This window comes from Petaurus breviceps, unplaced genomic scaffold (assembly GCF_028583685.1).
Source record: "Petaurus breviceps papuanus isolate PSGF00001 unplaced genomic scaffold, PetGlider_PUasm1.0 563, whole genome shotgun sequence".
NCBI classification, from domain to species: Eukaryota; Metazoa; Chordata; class Mammalia; order Diprotodontia; family Petauridae; genus Petaurus; species Petaurus breviceps.
In genome coordinates, this window is record NW_027186380.1 from 105580 (window position 1) to 122427 (window position 16848).

The 16848-nt window shown below is 37.5% G+C and overlaps 3 pseudogenes; all 3 read right to left on the minus strand.

The window, feature by feature from the left end:
• The window catches only part of LOC138173106 (zinc finger protein 850-like), a 784878-nt pseudogene that overhangs the window by 77431 nt on the left and 690599 nt on the right, over positions 1–16848 (minus strand).
• On the minus strand, positions 2662–3321 carry LOC138173101 (ubiquitin carboxyl-terminal hydrolase 16 pseudogene; annotated as a pseudogene).
• On the minus strand, positions 4802–5600 carry LOC138173100 (ubiquitin carboxyl-terminal hydrolase 16-like; annotated as a pseudogene).

Here is a 16848-nt window from a genome sequence, read left to right on the forward strand (position 1 = left end):
GTCATAGTCAATATTTTTAAAAGCTGTATTCCTATATTGTTTGCTAAAATTTTATTAAAATTTTGTCATCAGTCATCATGCAGTTATGAAGCATCTACTATGCATTAGGTCCTGTGCTGCCATCAGTATCAATTAATGTGATTTCTCTGCTTCTTGAAGAGTACTACTTTATTTGACAAGAATTGCTGGGAAAAACTGGAAAACAATTAGGCTGAACAGTACTTTCTGACCAGTGTCTTAACACCACATGCCACAATAAACTCCAAATAGATATACAATCTAAACATGAAAGATAATATTAAAATTTTAAAGAACAGATGTTACATTTCACAACTGTGGATAGGAGAAATCTTGGCAAAATGGGATAAAAGAGGTTGTGGAAGACAAAAGACCAAGTAGAAGCAGCAAGGCAGGGTAAATAGAGGTGGGCTTGTCAGGAAGACTGGATTCAAATTCTACCTGACTCAGAAAGTTACTTAGCCTCACGTCTGTTGGTTTTGTCATTATTTTTATTTCCTAGGTCATAACTACTAGATCAGAATCTTTGTAGCCAGAGGAAACTCAGATATCAGTAATGCAAAAGTTAAAGTTCATTCACATAATTTTAAAATTTTTCCTGAAGAAAAGCGATTGGAATAGGCAAAATGGAGGAAAAGATCTCAGATAAAAGCCTGATAAAGATAAGTATCAAGTATCAAAGGGCACAAATAGTTTTCAAAAACATTCCATTATCAACAACCATATGAAAAAGTCAAAAGAGAGCTTCAAATTAAAGCAACTTAAAAAAAGATTTTTATGTATCAGAAAAGTGATGAAAATGGACGTTTTTAGGGGGATTATGGGAAGATAGCTACTCAGGAGCTCAGAAGTGTTCCACTTATTCTGGAAAATAAATTGGAATAATGTGAGAAAAGCACATGCTCAGCATGTGACCTCAGCATGCAAACAAGGAGAGGTGAGATATGCAAATACATATTGTGCACATTGTTTGGTTGTTCAGTCGTACCCTATTTTTTGTGACCCCATAAACTATATCCATGGGATTTTCTTGGCAAAGATTCTGCAATGTTTTACCATTTCCTTTTCCAGTGTGTTCCCATTTTACAGATGAGGAAGAAAGTGAGGCTAGTGACTTTGCACAGTCCTTCCTCATTCAAATCAAAGTCAATTGCAAATCATGTCATCATCTCCCTGATGTCATGGTCCTCTTTGAGAATAAAGGCAAGCCACAACCTATGAGTAGTCTGAGCTACCTAAATGGGAACCCAGCTGGTCAGTTCCAGTTGGGGAACCTAGCTCGTCTTCTCCCCTCTACACCCTTCTCCTCCCCTCCCCAAAGTAAGGTAAATTTTGATGACCAAAAACTGCCTAGTTAACGAGAGGGTTTACTGGCTAGATTTCTTTCTCAAAGATGTATCAGCAATGCCATATTCACAATACCTATGGAGATTACAGATATGCTGATATAATTATCCATCACAAAATACATCATGCTTGCCATATGGGGGAATAAGCTAGAACATTTATTAAGATACCAAAAGACTGAGTCCCAAAACCAGAAGGTGAAAGCCATCAGAGTAGTTATGACATTGGCACAGGTAGATAAAGTAGAAAGCACCCACATTTTCAAGCCTTTAAAACAGAACAGGCTACCTCAGGCAAAGGTCCTCCTCTCCCCACTCACAGCAACCACCCAGCGTCCAGGAAGCGTGCTCCCAGCAGCTCCGGCCCCTGGCAGTCCTCAGCAGGAGTCCTTAGCAGAAATCCTGGCTGACTCAAAAAGGGCTTCGCGCTGCCGCTGCCTCTGCTGCTGCTGCCGCCGTCGCCACCGCCGCCAGCCACCACAGGAACTCTAGCTTGGCCTCCGCTTCCTCTTGCTCCGCCCCTTCCTGCTACGTCAGCACGTCCAATGGGGCATGGAAGATCTTTAAATCCCATAACCCTTACATTCGGCCCCAAGATCTTTCATGTCCCTTACTTGGCAAAAATACAGTAGGAATAACTGGTGTCAACAAAATTTCACAGCAATATAACAAGAATAGCACACAACAAACACAGAAAACCCTATTTTAGGGTGGGGCTTGAGCACAAGCTCCCCATCATTCCCCCACCCCTCTTGACCTCATGGATTGCACAACGGTAGGTCTCTGCCCAAGCGCCACTTAACGGTTGTTTTGGGCCCTCCTGACTCAGAGTGAATGTAAACAGTGACTGTTTCTCTTTCGGTCAGCAACCCTGAGTGTCTTACCCTCCCAGTTTGAGTTTTTTTTAAAGGGGCCATCCCCTGACTCCTTTTTTTTTGTTTGTAATATCTCATGCTTATTTTTAAAAATATTTATTTATTTTTAGTTTTCAATATTCACTTCCATGATTTTTAAGAAATTATTAAACCAGCAAGTGGTATCTTTATTTTTCCTCTCAGCCACAGATAGAAACATCATTTGCCACTTGTGAGTCTGTTTAGCATTTTCCATGCAGCATTCCAGGACACGTGATCTTTTCTGGAATTTTCAAGTTGTCTTTTTTTTTTTTCATTAAAAACCAAAACGTGGGGTATAATTCTTTTTCAGATTAAATTTTCAGATTAATTCGCTCATAAAACAGGAGGCAAGATTATAATTTAGAACCTTAGTTCCAGGCGCAGCAGGCACAGATATGAAGTCACTGCCTCTTCATTGATTCATTTTCAAATTCATGTGGATTATTTCCATCGAGAACAAGATTATAGAGTTGGCTATTTAAGTTCTTGTCTTCTCATATAATGCCCCCACCTCATAGTACCACTGTGTCCAACAACTGTATAAAGAATGCAACCCTTTTGTATTTCTTTCAGCCACATTCTTGTACTTTATGGTACAAAAAGGAGCCAAATCTATCACATCTGGAAACTGTGCTTGTTAACTTTGCAAGGATTAAGACTAGCCTGTTGAAATCTCTTTTAATGAAGAGTTAGAATGGGAGGAGCCAGAGAAACCAGCATTTGCTTTTTGGCATTAGTATAAATGTGCTTCTTTTCACCTTTAATATCTGTCTTTGGTTCACTACTTTGCCTCTGTGTACAACATCACAAAGTAGTTTGTTTGAACCTTGGAGTTTCTCTTTACTGGTAAACTGATATAAACTATGATCGTTTGAACATCCATCAGTATTCGCCGTTTCCCTGTTGGTACCAAAAGCCGTTTCTGGAATTTCGTTTACTGTTTCATAAATCTTTGTCCCGACAGGATACGTGTCATTCAAAAATCGACATGCATCCAACTTAAGGTTTTTAAAGTCGCTGGCAAGGTCCTCTTCTTCCTCACTCCTTGTGATATTTACCATTTGACTTACTAGTATATTAAACAGGAAAAGAATCGCTCAGAGTGTCACCTGAATCATTGGCATTTTTTACATTTTCCTTTTCTGTACAATTTGGATTTTCTGGCAAAGCTTCTATGGTATTCCCTATCTCATCTTTTTGATTTAAGCAACACTCATCAGGATTTTCTTTCTCTTGTGAAAAGCAGTTGGATTCATTATCCATTTCTCCTTGGGGTAAAGTTTTATTAATGTGTTGATGTTCTTCAAGATACCCAGTGATAGAGATATTATTTAACTAAATACTTTCTTTTCTTTTTGGAGAGGCAATTGGGGTTAAGTGACTTGCCCAAGGTCACATGGCTAGTTTTGTGTGTGTGTGTGTGTGTGAAGTGTCTGAGGCTGGATTTGAACTCAAGTCCTCCTGACTCCAGGGTGCTTTATGCCACCTAGCAGCCCCTGAATACTTTTTTTTCTTGAATTTTTTTGTTGCCTTCATTGGTTCTTTGCTTGCTTTTTGACTTGATTCTTTGCTTTTATCTGCAAGTGCTTACTTGTACAAGAAGAAATATTCTTCTCTTTCATATAACTATTGTTATCTTTCTCTTCCTCACTGTCTTTATCTTCATCTTCCTTTGTTTTTTTTTAATATTGTAATGAATTATGTTATTCTTACCACTCTGATCATCTAAAACAGAGAGAAACAATCAAGGAAAGATTCATGAACCAAGGAGACAGTTTTGCATTCTTCACACATGATTGTACTAGTTAGTTCTCCACCAAATATTCATTTCACAAAGGTTAGTGTTGCCTTTTTTCATACTCTTTCATTTTCTTTTTTTTCTTTCTTTTTTTTTTTTTTTATTAAGCAATCAGGGTTAAGTAACTTGCTCAAGGTTACACGGCCAGTTATTTCTGGGTGTGGTGCTGAGTGTCTGAGCCCGGGATTCGATCTCCAGGTCGTCCCAACACTGGAGCCGGTGCTCTTACTCGCTGAGCCACCTGGCCGCCCCTAAGCAATTGGGGTTAAGTAACTTGCTCAAGGTTACACGGCCAGGTGTTTCTGGGTGGGTGCTAAGTGTCTGAGCCTGGGATTCGATCTCCAGGTCTTCTCAACACTGGAGCCGGTGCTCTTACTCGCTGTGCTACCTGGCTGCCCCATGCTCTTTCATTTTCTTTTTAAATTCTTCATCTAATTTTTCAGTGGAATTGCAAAATGAAATACAGTGCTTACTCTCTGTAGAAGAGAAATCCAACTTCTTCTGCTCTCATCCCATTCAATAGATACAGAAGCAGTTCCTGACTCTTGCTTCTGAGAGCCTTTAAATTGCACTGCTCTGAGAAAATAGCTCCTTAGGAGTCACAATTCCACTTTGGGTTTCACGCACCTCATTAAGAAATTGGCATATCATAAAGCGCCAGCCCCAGAGTCAGGAGGACCTGAGTTCGGTTCTGGCCTCAGACAATTAACACCCCCCCCACACACACATACACACACACAAACCTAGCTGTGTAACCTTGGGCAAGTTAACCCCAATTCCCCTCCAAAAGGCAAAAGAAATTGGCACATGACTGAAGTGAGAGGCTCAAGGTTTATTTCTAGAGGTTCTGTTAAGGATAAATCAGGTCGTTCAATTTTCACTATCATTCCAGACATTTTCACTTCCTTCAATAGTTCTCTTATTACTAGAATATGTGACAAATTCTGTATAACTGCATTAAAGAAACATGTATTCCCCAAATTACTGAGTCCTTTCACAGTCACTTGAACAGTAAAATTCAATGGAGAATTTTCTTTATTCATGTTTTCCTTTTTCTAAATTTTTTTTTTAATTTCAGTTTTCTCTTGATCTTATGATACTGGTCTTGGAATTTTGACATTGGTTTATTTTCTGATATCTCATGAGTTGACCCAATCAACTTGAACCACTATATTGGACCTCCTTACACAAGTAACACCACACACTCCAGTTGTACAAATTAAGCACCAGTCAATGGGGTTCTGATCTTGGTGTGGTAGAATGCTTGAAAGCATGCTGTTCTTAAGAATCTCTGCCACGACCCTCATGGCCACATTTAAGACACAGCCATATTGAAGGGTTTTCTTCATTCTCCCCTTCAGATTTACCTTTGTTCTGCTGTCAATCTTGCACTCTTGGCAAATGTTCCATTGCCCATTCATCAAAGACTTTTTTGAAACTATTTTGTTCTAACCTTTGTCATATATGTCTGCACAGAGGTTCTAAAATTTCAGCAATAGCAGCAGCCAGTACAGTTTTTCCCTTTGTACATTTCTTTCCCATGTTAGCACTCTGCAGATTACCCAATAATGCGGAAAGAATCTCCTACACATACTGCTCTCATAGCTGCCCCTCCAAGGACTCTGTAGTTACCCTTCAGCCCCACCTTTTCTAAGTGATGACTCTTCCATAAGATTTTGAGTTCCAAATTTTGTCCCCATCTCTCCCTTCTCCCCACTCCAAGACTGCATACAGTTTTATATAGGCTCTATATATACATTCATTTTAAACCTATTTTCACATTAATCACATTGTAAAGAAGAATTAGAATCAAGGGGAGAAACCACAAGAAAGAAGAAACAAACAAAAAGAAATGAAAGAGCAAATAATATGCTTTGATCTGCATTCAGACTCTATAGTTCTTTCTCTAGATGTAGATAGAATTTTCCACCATGAGTCTTTTGGACTTGTCTTAGATCCTTGCATTGCTAAGGAGAGATAAATTATCAAAACCATTGAACAATGTGGCTGTTACTGTGTACGATGTTCTCCTGGTTAAGCTCACTTCACTCAGCATCAGTTCATATAAGTCTTTCCAGATTTTTCTGAAGTCTGCCTGTTCATTATTTCTTATAGCACAATAGTATTCCATTACATTCATATAGGACAACTTGTTCAGCCATTCCCCAATTGATGGGTATCCCCTCAATTTCCAATTCTTTGCCACCACAAAAAGAGCTGCTATAAATATTGTACATGTGGGTCCTTTTCCCATTTGTATGATCTCTTTGGGATACAGACCTAGAAGTGATATTGTTGGGTCAAAAGGTATTCACATTTTTATAACTCTTTGGGCATAGTTTCCAATTGCTCTCCAGAATAGTTGGATCAGTTCACAACTCCACCAACAATGCATTAGCGTTCCAATATCTTTTCCCATATCTTCTCCAACATTTATCATTTTCCTGTTTTTTCATGTTAGCCAATCTGATAGGTGTGATTTGGTACCTCCGAGTTGCTTTGATTTGCATTTCTCTAATCAATAGTGATTTAGAGAATTTTTTCATATGACTACATATAGCTTTAATTTCTTCCTCTGAAAACTGCCTATTCATGTCCTTTGACATGGGGAATGACTTGTATAAATTTGACTCAGTTCTCTATATATTTTAGAAAGGAGGGCTTTATCAGAAACACTGGTTGTAAAAATTGTTTCCCAGTTTTTGGCTTCTCTCCTAATCTTGGTTGCATTGGCTTTGTGTGAAAACTTTTCAGTTTAGTGTATCCAATTTTCATAATGTTCTCTATCTCTTGTTTGGTCATAAATTCTTCTGTTCTCCATAAATCTGACAAGTAAATTATTTCTTGCTCTCCCAGTTTGCTTATAGAATCTGCCTTTATATCTAAATTGTGTACACATTTTGATTTTATTTTGATATATGATGTAAAATGTTGGTCTATGGCCTAGTTTTCAAGTTTTCTCAGCAGTTTTTGTCAAATAGTGAGTTCTTATCCCAGAAGCTGGAATGTTTGGGTTTATCAAACAGTAGATGACTATCCTTGACACTTCTTAAAGAAGCTTGTTCACTGAATGGGCATTGTCTCACACAAAATGAGAACCTGAAAAGACCTTAGCTTAAAAGGGCCAAGTTCTCCCACTGCAACCTGAGCCATCTCCAGTTGTCTTGATTGGTATCAGGCCACTGGACCCAGATGGCTCTGGAGGAGAAAGTGAGGCTGGTGACCTTGCACAGCCCTCCCTCACTCAAATCAAAGTCAATTGCAAGTCATATCATAGTCTCCCTGATTTCATGGTCCTCTTTGAGAACAAAGGACAGACCACAACCACAATGTTATAGATAAGAAACTGAAGCAAATAAGAGTTAGGTGACTTGCCCAGGGTCACTTGGCTAGAAAGTGTCTGATCCTGGGTTCAAATCCATATCTTTCTGACTTTAGGTCCAATGCTCTATCCTAGAGCACCTAGCTACACCACCTAGCTACCCCAAACATACATATGCACGCGCACGCGCGCGCGCACACACACACACACACACACACACACACACACATTTACAACAGCACTTTTGTAGCAGAAAAATGAAACTGGATTAACATTAATTGAAAAGTGGCTGTATAAATTGTGCAATCATGCTGTAAAAAAGGTCAAGTAGTAAAAATTCAAAGAAACAGGATATTTGTCTGGATTTGATAAAGTAAGCAAAGAGAGGAGAACAAAACACACACTTTTGTTGTTCAGTTGTGTCCAACTCTTCTTTACTGCATGGGCACCAAGCCCTTCTGTGTTCCACTAATCTCTCAAAATCAGTCCAAGTTCAAGTTTATTTTTTCCATGACACTATACATCTGATCTTCTGCCACCACTTTTTCCTTTTGTCTTCTATATTTCCCAATATCAGAGTCTTTTCTAATGAGTTCTGTCTTCTCATTTTTTTTTAAAGCAATCAGGGTTAAGTAACTTGCTCAAGGTTACACGGCCAGGTGTTTCTCGGTGGGTGTTAAGTGTCTGATCCCGATTCGATTCCCAGGTCATCCCGACACTGGAGCCGGTGCTCTTACTCGCTGTGCTACCTGGCCTCCCCTGTCTTCTCATTTTGTGGCCAAAGTATTTCAGCTTCAGCATTTGACCTTTCAATTAATAGTCTGAATTAATTCCTTTTAAGTATTGGCTAATTTGATCCTTGCCATCCAAGGGACTTTGTTAGTCTGCTATCCAGATTTGCTATCGTGTTCCTTCCAAGGAGCAACCATCTTTTAATTTCATGGCTGCAATCACCATCTGCAGTGATCTTTGAACCTAAGAATAGAAAATCTGACATGGCTTCCATTTCTTCTCCCTCTTTTTGCCAGGAAGTGATGGAACCAGTGGCTAAGAGCTTGTTGGTTTTTAAAAACTGTTAAATTTCAAGCCAGCTTTTACACTCTTATCTTTCTCCCTCATCAAGAGGCTTCTTAATTCCTCTTCACTTTCTGCCATCAGAGTATTGTCTGTGTATCTGAGCTTGGAGGCAGGATGGGGGAGGGAATATATAGTGGGACTGCTGGTTTAGGGTGGTGGGTAAGGGAAAGATGGGGAGAAAATTTGTAACTCAAAATCTTGTGGAAATGAATGATGTAAACTAAAAATAAACATAAAATTTAATTTAAAAAAATAGAGTAGAAGGCATATAAGCCTCTCTCTCTCTCCCTATCCGTTTCTCAACCTGCAGTTTGGGTCACTCTCTAAGCATCTAGGAAGGTTTGCAGGTGCTTTTCCGGCAGAGAGTTACACGGCTGTCTTGAGTTCAGCCTGATGCTCTCAGACTCTCAGTCTAGTGGTTTGGTTGCAGGCAATGGACACACCTTCCACAGATAAGGATGGACCCCTATCTGGAAGAATATGCCCAATTCTCTCAGTTCTTTCAGCGCTAGGGAATTGGAAATACCTTTTGGTTTCCTGAGGCTTATTTACTCCCTTCCCTTTACACCCTTAGGTTTGAAGTGGAAAAAGCTTGGAAGAGTAGAACCAGGAGAAATTTGTACACAATTACAGACACAACGTATATGTGATGACCAACTTTGATAGACTGGACTCTTCTCAGAAATTCAGTGATATAAGTCAATCCCAAAAGACTCATGGTGGAGACAAATATGTGCATCCAGAGAAAGAACTAGAAAGAACTGAGTTTATATCCAGGTGGAAGCAAAATATCTGATCTTTTTCCTTCTCTTGTTTGGTTTTATGTCCTCTTTACCATTTTTCATTCCATCTGATACTGAAGTGCCCACCAGAAATTATACACTAGAGCCCCCTTAAACCTGCTAGAGGGTACCCCTACTAGGTTCCTTGGAAACCACCTAATAGGCTCCAATTGTAAAGAAATGTTTCACCTGTGTTGCTAGAAACATGCCACAGATTCCCACAGATTCAGGTCTGTTTAGCTTCAGTAGATATAATACTAAGATAAGAGCACCGGCTCCAGTGTTGGGATGACCTGGGGATCAAATCTGGGCTCAGATACTTAGCACCACACCCAGAAATAACTGGCCGTGTAACCTTGAGCAAGTTAGTTAGCCCTGATTGCTTAAAAAAAAAAAAAAGAAATAATACTAAGGCTTTGTTTCAATAGGAAAAATACTGAGACTGCTTTGCTTCAATGGGAATAATACTGAGAAAGCTTCGCTTCAATAGAAACAATGCTAACCCCTTAGAAACATATTCTGTTGCTAGCAATTACATTGTCTATAAAATTATGTCTAACAGAAAGCTTGCTGCTGTCTTTTGGTCTGAGAGGCAGTCCTGGCCGGTTAATAAACACTCCTATCAAATTGGCCTAGCTGTCCTGTTATATCTTGGGTGTCCATTACAAAACAATCCATCTTTATAACCTGACTAATGCATAATGTCAAAGTATTTACAGATCCTATACTTGACTGTAAGCCACCATGGGGGGGGAGAGGGGGGAGGGAGGGGGACAAAATGTGAAACTCAAGGAATTGTGGAATTTAATCCTGTAAACTAAAAGGAAACAAACAAATTAACTAAAAAACAAACAAACAAAAAAGAAAATCCCCAATAAAATACTAAATTAGAAACACTGAAAACCAAAGGAAAGATTAATAAAAGTGAAATTAAGAAAACGATTGAATTAATAAATAAAACTAAGAGCTGGTTTTATGAAAAAAAAACAATCAAATTGATAGACCCATAGTCAATATGATAAAAAGAAAGAAGAAAAACAAATTATGAGTATCAAAAATGAAAAGGGTGAATCTACCTCCAATGAAGAGGAAATCAAAGCAATAATTAGGAATCATTTTGCCCAATTGTATGCACATAAATTTGACAATCTTAGTGAAATGGATGAATATTTACAAAAACTTAAGTTGCCCAGATAACTGAAGAGGAAGTAAATTACTTAAATAACCCCATCTCAGAAAAAGAAATTGAACAAGCCATCAGTGAACTCCCTAGGAAAAAATCTCCAGGGCCAGATGAATTTACTAGTAAATTCTATCAAACATTTAAAGAACAATTGATTCCAATACTATACAAATTATTGGGGGAAATTAGTGAAGGAGTCCTACCAAATTCTTTTTATGACACAAATATGGTAGTGATACCTAAACCAATACCTAAATAAAACCAAGAAAGAAAATTATAGACCAATCTCCCTCATGAATATAGATGCAAAAATTTTCAATAAAATATTAGCAAAAAGACTACAGCAACTTATCACAAGAATGATACACTTTGATCAGGTAGCATTCATTCCAGGAATTCAAGGATGGTTTAATATTAGGAAAACCATCAATATAATTGATTATATCAACAATAAAACTAGCAGAAACCACATGATTATCTTAATAGATGGAGAAAAGGCTTTTGACAAAATACAACATCCATTGCTATTAAAAACACTAGAAAGTATAGGAATAAATGGATCCTTCCTTAAAATGATAGGTAGCATCTATTTAAAGCCATCAGCAAGTATTATATGTAATGGGGATAAGCTAGAAGCATTTCCAATGAGATCAGGGGTGAAACAAGTGTGTCCACTATCACCCGTCTTATTCAATCTGGCACTAGAAATGTTAGCAGTAGCAATTAGAGAAGAAAAAGAAATCAAAACAATCAAATTAGGCAAAGAAGAGACCAAGCTATCACTCTTTGCAGATGATATGATGATATATTTAGGGAATCAGAGAACCAAGTAAAAGAACTGCTTGAGACAATAAATAAATTTGGCAAAGTTGCAGGATATAAAATAAACCCATATAAATCCTTGGCATTCCTGCATACCTCTAATAAAATTCAACAGCATTTTTCACCCAAATAAAGTCAGATCTAACTGATTGGAAAAACATCAATTGCTCATGGCTGGGTTGAGCTAATATAATAAAAATGACAATTTTACCTAAATTAAATTACATATTTAGTGCCATACCAATCAATTTACCAAAAAACTACTTTGTAGAGCTAGAAAAAATAGTAACAAAATTCATTTGTAAGAACAAAAGGTCCAGAATATCAAGGGAATTAATGAAAAGAAATACTAGGGAAGGTGGACTAGCTATACCAGATCTTAATATGTATTATAAGGCAGCAGTCATCAAAACTACTTGCTACTGGCAATAGAGTAGTGGATCAATGGAATAGATTGGGCACACAAGACTCAGCAGTCAATGAATAGAGTAATTTATTGTTTGATAAACACAAAGACCCCATTTTTGGAGATAAGAACTCACTATTTGACAAAAACTTCTGGGAAAACTGGAAAATAGTATGGCAAAAACTGGGCATAGACTGTTATCTAACACCATATACCAAAATCAAGTTTAAATGGGTGCATGATCTAGGTATAAGGTTGATACTGTAAGCAATCTCAGAAAGCAAGGAATAGTTTACCTGTCAGATTTGTGGAGAGGGGAAGACTTTATGACCAAACAAGAATTAGAGAGTATTATAAAATGCAAAATGGATAATTTTGATTACATTAAATTGAAAAGCTTCTGTACAAACAAAGCCAATATAATCAAGATTAAGAGGGCAGTGGGAAATTGGGAAAGAATTTTTACAACCTATGTCTCTGATAAAGGACTCATTTCTAAAATACATAGAGAATTGAGTCAAATCTATAAGAATACACGTCATTCTCCAATTGATAAATGGTCAAAGTATATGAACAGGCAGTTTGCAGAGGAAGAAATTAAAGATATCTATAAGCATATGAAAAAATGCTCCAAATCACTATTGATTAGAGAAATGCAAATCAAAACAACTCTGAGGTACCACATCTCACCAGTTAGATTGGCTAAGATGACAAAACAGGAAAATGACAAATGCTGGAGAGGATGTGGAAAAATTGGAACACTATTGCATTGCTGGTGGAGTTGCGAACTGATCCAACTATTCTGGAGAGCAATCTGGCATTATTCCCAAAGGGCTATAAATAATTTCATACCCTTTAACTCAGCAATACCACTTCTAGGGTTGTATCCCAAAGAGATCATAGGAGTGGGAGGAAGACCCATACGTACAAAAATATTTATAGCACCTCTTTTTATGGTGGCAAAGAATTGGAAATTAAGTGGGTGTCCATCAATTGGGGAATGGCTGAACAAGTTGTGGTATATGCATGTTATGGAATACTACTGTGCTATAAGAAACGAGGAGCAGATGGACTTCATATTTACCTGAAGACGCTTATATAAACTGATGCTGAGTGAGAAGAATAGAACCAGGAGAAATTTGTACACAATTACAGACATAATGTATGTTTGACAACCAACTTTGATAGACTGGACTCTTCTCAGCAATGCAGGGTTATACGTGAACCCAAAAGACTCATGATGGAGAGAGATGTCTACATCCAGAGAACGAACTAGAAAGAACTGACTTTGAATCCAGATTGAAGCAAGGTACCTGATATTTTTCTTTTTCTTGTTTGGCTTTGTTTCTTCTTTCCCATTGCTCCTTCCATCTGATACAATCCTTCTTTAAAACCTGACTAATGTCTAATGTGAAAGTATTTGTAGATCCTATACTTGAGTGTATGCCATCATGGTGGGGGAGCGGGAAGGGGAGGGAGGGAGAGAAAATTTGAAACTCAAGGAATTGTGGAATTGAATCTTGTAAACTAAAAGTAAAGAAAGAAATTAATAAAGACCAAAAAAAATTAAAGAATTCCACAGATATCTAGGAATTCAGTTTTTTAAAACAGACTTTGGGAATTTATGTTACTTAAGAAAATTTTTATACCAACTTAGTCTTAATAATCTCAATTTTAAAAGTCTGTTTGCTCTAGAGTATACACAGAGCTATTAGGTTATAAAATTTTAACTAATTTTTTTCTTTTCTCTTACAAAAGTTTGATGATCATTTATAAATCTTAACACTACAAATATAGCTTACATTGATTCTAATCATAAAGTTATTATTACTCACTGTACTCCTGCTTATAATACCAAGCTTTTAGCTATGATATTACTGTTAAATTATTTTTTCTTTTCTCTTTAATATTTAGTCAGATAGCAAAAATTCTGTGTACATATGCCAACATATTTGATACCGTTAAACCTAAACACACTCAGAGTACAGATCTTTTTAACCTTTTTCAGAAGTTACAAGCTCCTATAAGATAGAGTCCACTGCCTATATTGCAGTTCATTCTTCACTTCCCAGGCATCTTTATCTAAATAACGCGATTAATAATCAAAAGTTCAAGTTCTTCCAACATTTTCCCCCAAATATTCTTAGTACTACATGATTTTACTCTTATTTTTATCAAAATACATATACTCCAGGTAAACAATTCCATGTTACTAAGAACAAGCTACACAGATCCTTAAAAACTGCCCTCTACCTGTGTTGCCTTTATTACTCCTCCACTGCTCATCATTGACCCACATGGGATGGATGTAACTCATTATCCTCCCTTTCGCACGTTGTCATATATGAATATTATAACAGATCCCTTTTTCTTCTTTTACTGCAATAAAAAATGTGCTCAAACATATGTTACAGTTTTTTGCTTCAGTGGGCATTCTGACACAATTGAATGCTGATGATGTTCCTGCCCCTAACAATTTATTTCATTCTTCTTGTGATCATTTTTAAATAAAATTAATTACAGGCATAACCCTTATTATCGCATTGGTTATGTTATACTTGACAGATGAAATAAAGTTCTTAAGTCCAGCCTTTAAAACTTTATCCATTCTAGGGGTGGCTAGGTGGCGCAGTGAGTAAAGCGCTGGCCCTGGAGTCGGGAGGACCCGAGTTCGGTTCCAGCCTGAGACACTTAACACCCACACAAAAATACTAGCCGTGTAACCTTGGGCAAGTTACTTAACCCCAAAATTGCCCTCCAAAAGGCAAGACAAAAAAAAACTTTATCCATTCTAGTCCAAACTTACCATGCCATACTTAATATTACCCCTTTTCATTCTAGGCAAACTGGCATACCTATTACTCAAACTTGGCATTCTGTCTCCTACCCCCAGCTTTTATATAAGTAAAACCTATTTACAAAAAATAAAAAGGAGGGACTTGGACCAATACTCGACAAAGACAAGTAGCTACTGCCTCATACACACTAAAATTTTTTAAGCATCACTAAAAAGAGTATACACCAGCAGAAAAACAATTTGAAAAGGTACACACTGTCTATGGAGAATTGCCCAAACAAGAACTGGGTAGGACCTGACCTTTAACTATGGGGGGAGAGGCTCTGTTCTTTTAATAAGATGCAGCTGTGAGAAGGGAATGTCTGAGAGTGGTCCACGACCCACCTTTCAGATGGAGAGAATTCAGAGAAAAAGGATCGGGAGACCCCTTGCACAAGGGCAACCTAAGAAGAAGGGACTTAGCATTTTACATTTTCACAAGATAATACTACCCCTAACGGACTATTACCTGCTTAACTTACCCTTATACAACGTATTAGTGGAACCACCCTCTTTACAAAAAAGTGACTTCCAGACTTTTAATCATGGGACTAATTACCATAGCCTCCCTCTTAATATCAGCAACTATGCCTTCTATTTCCTTACTGAGTGAAATATAAACTGTTCAATTTATGAATAAATTGGCAAAGAATGTTAGCTTGGAACCCATGTAATTATGGATACACTTATCCCTATGAATGGAATATTACTTGTATTAATTGTGCTTTTACTTACTGCATATTTTTTTGCTTTTTCCAACTAATTTTAACTCATGTTTGGCATCTTTGTCAGGGGATATACACTACATAAAATTTCTGATTTTTTAAAAAGGGGGGATAAGGTCTTGTCATTGTCAGACTTATTGTTAGACTTATTATTCTTGTCAGATTTCTTGTTCCTAGACTCGCTGCCCTACTATTATTGTACTATTATTGATAATTTCAACCACTGTCTATAATTTCTCTACTTAGAAAAATCCAAAAAACTGCATAATATGTTAACGAACTTTCATAAAATGTTTCTGTAGCCTTAAGACACTACATGATATTAGATAAGGACTTTTTGTATAAGATCAATGTATTAGAACCATTAGTATTGTATGTTAGGTTATGAGTTAAAAGCTTTAAAACTCAACTGGTACTTAGATGTGATTATGTTTTTACATTTAGTTGTGTAACTCCTTTACCATATATATTAGCTCTGATTCTAATGTCAGCATATTATTACTGTTTTTTGCTGTTTTTTCCCTCTAATTGTATCTTATGCTTGGTACCAATCTGCAGAGCGCATAGCTTAGAGCATAGCCTAGTTTGATGAGTGAGGCTTTAAAACATGAGAAAACATTTCATAGGGCTACTATTATTTGACACATAACTTTAGTATTTTAGTTGCCATTGTTATATTTTTTGGCTATATCTATACAATTCACAATTTGTACTGTCCAATATGCTATAGAAATAGCATAATTTTTTATCTTACCCGGACTAAAATTAAAAAATTAAAACTGTCTATACTAGATATAGGAGATGAGGTGGAGACCCTTAAGACTCGGTTATCTCTACAAGTGGCACCCTCAGATTATATTATTCTTCCCAGACTATCTTTACCTGGCATAGGATTAGAGCCTGCTTAATGGGAGCAAAACTTGATTCCAATATCACCATTGGAAATGAAGGTTTTCCATCTGATTATCTAGGATATTGAACAGAGTGAGATCCCTGGGATTAACTCAGAAGAAGTAGCAAAGACAATTATTGATACATTTAAGAAAATTTCTCCATTTCAGATAATACTGGCTCTTGGTATACACTTGCTTCCTACATTAATTGCTGTAGTAATTTTCTGTATAATTATGCTATGTATTATTACAAATGATGTCCTTTGATGTCAACGTTTTAGGCACTGAGGTACAAGCCCTTAATTTATTTACTGAAAAAGGGAGAGATAGGGGTGGCCAGGTAGCACAGCGAGTAAGAGCACCGGCTCCAGTGTTGAGAAGACCTGGAGATCGAATCCTGGGCTCAGACACTTAGCACCCACCCAGAAACACCTGGCCGTGTAACCTTGAGCAAGTTACTTAACCCCAATTGCTTAGGGGCGGCCAGGTGGCTCAGCGAGTAAGAGCACCGGCTCCAGTGTCGGGATGACCTGGATCAAATCTGGGCTCGGATACTCAGCACCACACCCAGAAATAATAACTGGCCGTGTAACCTTGAGCAAGTTACTTAACCCCGATTGCTTTATAAAAAAAAAAAGGGGGGGGGTGAGATGAAGGGAGCGAAAACATCTGATCCAGGAATCAGCCTGGTCCTAGATAGGTTTGCTCTGGGTTTTCACCATGGCCTTGTAACTGCAAAGTAAC